The sequence below is a fragment of the Otolemur garnettii genome, unplaced genomic scaffold, assembly GCF_000181295.1.
Source record: "Otolemur garnettii isolate 467f Iridium unplaced genomic scaffold, OtoGar3 scaffold00113, whole genome shotgun sequence".
In the NCBI taxonomy this organism is placed as follows: domain Eukaryota; kingdom Metazoa; phylum Chordata; class Mammalia; order Primates; family Galagidae; genus Otolemur; species Otolemur garnettii.
This window is the reverse complement of record NW_003852508.1, coordinates 2,544,375-2,549,623: the sequence shown is the minus strand read 5'-3', so window position 1 is coordinate 2,549,623 and position 5,249 is coordinate 2,544,375.

Below are 5,249 nucleotides of genomic sequence, written 5' to 3'. Positions count from 1 at the left end.
TGTTTTTTCTTGGTTTCCCTTCTTCTTTTTGTCCCATAAATACAGAGAGATCTTAAGTTTTGTCATCAGACCCCACTTCTTTTCTCCCTATATCTGCCATTTCATCTACTAATAGTGTCAGTTGGCCCCTTTGTGCAGATGGTTCTTGGAGGCACATCTTTATTCCTTTCCTTTTCAGACCTCTAGGCTTAAATCTCCAACTCTCTGCTGGTCTCTTTCACCATACTCTCGACTCAATGTGTCTAGAACTATGACATGTTATCTTCCCTCACATTTGCTTTCATCATCCATCCTTCCGATCCCTTCTTTTACCCCAACAAACATTTATAGAAGGATGTCAATGCCTGAGGCATCGTGTTGGTATTGGGAGCACAGTGCTTAGTAAAAACTGGCTCAGTTGATGTTATCATCATTCTAGTCCGATAACTTGGGCTTGAAACTATGAAATCATCCTTAACTTTTCTCTTCCTATCTTCAAAACCAGCCAGTGTAAAAGTCTGGTTAGGTCTGTCTCTGTATAGTATCCTTGTTATTCCCACTTGCTTGACCTTACTATTATGCTTCTAGACTAGATCTCTTCCATCTACTTCTCCAGGTCCTCTGTCCACTTTGTCCCTGGCCTCCAGCTGGGTTCAGCCAGAAGAGGCAGTGATAGATCAGAAGATAAGAAGAAAATGAGATCAGGGCTTGTATGCACTGGTGTTTTACAGATTGCCATCAAAAGACTATCAAAGGCCAGGAGCAGTGGTTCACACCTGTAATCCTTACACTTTGGGAGGATTGCTTAGAGCCAGGAGTTCAAGACCACCCTGAGCAAAAGTGAGAGCCTGTCTTTACAAAAAATAGAAAAGTTAGGTGAGCATGGTGGTGCATGCCGGTAGTCCCAGCTACTCAGGAGGCTGAGGCAGGAGGATCTCTTGAGCCCAGGAGTTTGAAGTAGCAGTGGGCCAGAGCTGATAAGGCCATTGCATTTTAGTCTGGCAACAGAGCGAGACTCTGTCTCATAGGTCCCCCCCAATTCATCAAACAGTCTACCCCCCCTCCCCCAACCATCAAAATCCTTATGACTAGCAAAAGGCCACAGCTCCCCAGCTTCCATCAGGTGGCCTTGTCCATGCAGCCATCTGCTTCTTGCTGCTGCTGTAGCTGCTCACTAGGTTGCTGCAGGCCTAGGGGTGGTTGTAGTTCCCTGCCCGTGTAGCACCACCTTTCTTGGTTAGTTTCTTTAAACTATGCTCACAAGTAAATACGCTTTGTTTATCTTTCTTAAATTACCCAGCTTGACTGCTACCTATTTGATGCCAGGATGCTGACTGATATCCTGACACCACCCTGGGGTCATTCTAAGAGATTCCTGCCTCCATATTATTTTCAGGCCCCTTCTGTGGATCTTCTAGCAAAATCTTCCTTCTCAAAAATTCTCCTTTTTACCCCGTAAAATAATATTTTTGGTCTTGGATATTAAAGATCTGGACCCATGGTAGTCTTTGTTATGCTTGTTTTCCAAATTTTTCTTTCCCACTCTTATTTTCTATCTTAGCTATCTCTCCAGAGCCTTTTGAGAAGGCAAAGATGAAGTTCAGGACAGAAAAATCACAAATTATATTTTTGTAGCAACTACTGCAAAATTTTTTATTAACAAAAGTGAACCTGGGGGTAGTTTTTTCCCAAATACATTCCATGTTCTCTGAAAACATAGCTACTTTGGTCAGTCACACATTTTTATAAACAATTTCTTTCTTTCTATCCAGAGTCTCACTTTGTCGCCCTTGGTAGAGTGCTGTGGCGTCATAGCTCACAGCAACCTCCAACTCTTGGGTGTAGGCGATTCTCTTGCATCAGCCTCCTGAGTAGCTGGGACTACAGATGCCCCCCACAACGCCTGGCTGTTTTTTTTGTAGCATTTTGGCCAGGGCTGGGTTCGAACCTGCCACCCTCAGTATATGGGGCCGGTGCCCTACTCACTGAGCCACAGGCACCGCCCAACAATTTCTTTCTTCATTCATCAAAGCCACATTAACTGAGATTTACTTCTAAACCTTTCTCAGTTGCCTCTTTTTGGCAGCAGAAATTGTTAGGAATGATTCAACCATTCTTTTTTTTTTTTTTGAGACAGAGTTTCCAGAATCTCAAACTGTTGCCCTGGGTAGAGCTCTGTGGCATCACAGCTCACAGCAGCCTCCAACTCCTGGGCTTAAGCGATTCTCTTGCCTCAGCCTCCCGAGTAGCTGGGACTACAGGCATCCAGCACAACGCCCAGTTATTTCATTTATTTATTTATTTATTTTGCAGTTTTTGGCCAGGGCTGGGTTTGAACCCACCACCTCCGGTATATGGGGTCAGCACCCTACTCCCTGAGCCACAGGTGCGGCTCATGCCCGACTATTTTTTTGGTTGTAGTTGTTTCTGTATAAGAACAACTTGGATTCCAACCCGCCAGCTCTGGTGTGAGTCGCTGGCACCTTAGCTGCTTGAGCTATAGGCGCTGAGCCTCAACCATTCTTTAATTCTGCTGTGAACATAGTTTTTTAAAAGCATTTTTGTCTAAGAGATTCAGTGTGGCAGTAATTTGATAAAATAGCAGAAAAGGGCTCTTAAAACACTTACATTATTTCCAAATGGGTCATTTTTGCTGGTTTATAATTTTAATTTGGAAGTATTTGAAGGAAAAATTTAATTTTGAAAATATCATAATCGTTGACAAAATTTGTATTCATGTGCTTCAGAATGTATTTTGAAAAGGAACAAAAAAGATATAGCATAAAGATTTTGTATAGTTAGATAGAAGCAGACAGAATAACTGCCAAACATTTTCATACAAAGAACTATGGATTTTAGGATAGGAAAAATGATGGTGGCCTTTGGAATGAATTTAAGTTATTTGGCTCCTGTTTTAAGGGTGGAAAGGGTGTGATACCTTTTCTCACCCCTCTTAAGGATTACAGTTGACATTCCTATAACAAAGGATGGGTTAACAAGAGAAAAGCATGATGGACTGACTTAATTAAAGTTTTATGTGGCATGGGAGTCTTCAACATGAAGACTCAAAGGCACAAGGGAAAACTGTCCATTTTTGTGCTTAGATTTGATGAAGAGTTGGCAGCCATGTAGAAATGTGATTGGACAGACAGGGAATAATCTGCTGTGATATACAGAAGGGGGAAAACCCAGCAAGGCCTGCCTGTTCAGATTCTTCTTGGCCTCTCTGCCTGGCATTTCTTCCAACTGGGTATAGAGCAAGACCCCTTCTGGGGTAAGGGTCTTATGATCTACTATCAGAGAAGGTAGATCAGAGATTTTTCTTTATAGCGGGTTCTTACACAGAAATGCAGGTGAAGGTTAGGCTGATATTTCTAGTTTCTATGACCTGCCTTTGGGAAGAGGAATTCTGACTTCTGTGGCCTGTCTTGGGGTAGAAGGAGGGGTAGGAGGCAGGAGGGCCGGAGATCAGAGACAGACTTTGCTGCCAAGGCCCTTCCAGCATCCTTCAGTTCAAAGTACTCCGTGCCAAAGTGCCATACTTTGAGGTGTTCCGTATTCCAAATACTGCTCAGTGCAGTTTCTACATTTGTCATGATCTCATTACCAGCTGTAAAATTGGTAAGCAATTTTTCTTGGTTTCATAGTTTCTATTCACAAAACATCATCATTTTATGTCCTGGGAGAATGAGATCGTGTTAATTTTTAGATTTTTACTTATACCACATGTAAAGAGGTCAATGGATGGGTGAAAGAGTCATGTAAAAAGGAAAGCTGAAGTTTCAGAATTTTAGGGCTATTTCCACTCAAAGAAACTAACAGAAAATTTAGATCTACCCAGTAAACTATTACTTTGATTACATTTTAATTTTTGAAATTGAAATTTTAACAATAAGAAATCCATTTGTGTTTTTGTTAATAAAGTGGGAATAATTTTTGTAAATAGCTTTGAGTAGATTTACTCCAGAGCAGGCTACTGAGTCCTGAACACCTTCCCCCAAGGAAAGCCTTGTTGCCACGCAGCCTTCAATTTCTCTCCGCAGTCCGAGACCAGTTATAGTCATTATAAACTAATCCTTTCTAAACCAAATAGCTGCCGATCTAATTATTCTCTTAAATTTCTCACAGGAGCAATATGAAAACTGTACAGGGAAGTTTAAAGTTATGAGTATGCCTAATAAACATTAAATCTTGCTTGCTTTCAGCCATGAGTTGTTTCTCAACATTATCAACCCACTATTTTTTAGGATACGTTTGTAAAGTGAAAACAATGGATTGAAAACCTAAAACTATGACCACATAGCTGGACAATTCTGCAGCCTACATTTTTCCTTTTTGAGTGTTTTTATTTGCCAAAGGCAGACAGCGAAGGCAAGAACCTCTCAGTGGCAAGTAGGTGTCACTGTTTACTTGCCTGCAGCAGAGAGTGCATCACAGTCTCATTTAGCTCCCTGAGCCCCTTGGTGATGCAGAAGATCCAGCTGCTTGTAGCACACTTACTTCCCCCTAGGCCTAAGTAGGACTTACTGTCTATATGAATAGTGTTCCTGGAATTTCCCAGTATATAGTCCCTTGCCTCATTGAATTTTCCACGGGGGAAGCTGATTTCTGATGTTGCGTCCCAGGTTCTTTTCCCTGGAAAGCTGGTGGATTTCAACAGAAACACAGTTTAGGTCTCAGACTTCCCCTTATTCATCTGGAAAATAAAGGGTTTTGATGAGGTAGCTTTTATGATTCATCTCTATGACCTTTTTCTTTTATTAAAAATCTATATCCTTCAAGTGCTTCAATATACGTATCCTTTTCTTATAAATTGCTTTCTTTCCTGGTTGTTGATTGAAATTTTTAACCGATATATTCCATTTTACAAACCTCCCCCTCTTCCTGAGTCATTTGTCTCATTTCCTATGCTGTGTATGACTTCACCCAGTGAAACAGCTCCCTCTGTGCACAGGGAGACAGTGACTGTACAGGTGTCAATCAGTTTTTAATTATGTGGAGGATGATTATTGTGTTTTGTAGTTTATTCATGATTCTGTTTTTTTGGTCACCGTTAAAGAGAGAATGAATAGGACATTGTACATTGTACTATTAATATTTGTTAGCTATTCTGGAAAAGCGTCTCATAGAGAAGAAGATAAAGGATGTATTTATAAAATATTTGTATTTATAAAGGTGTGTAGAAACAGGAGGAAATATAACATTCGGTGAATGTTATGATCCCTAGCAATGTCTTACAGTTAATTTTGGTATCATTATATATAAATCTG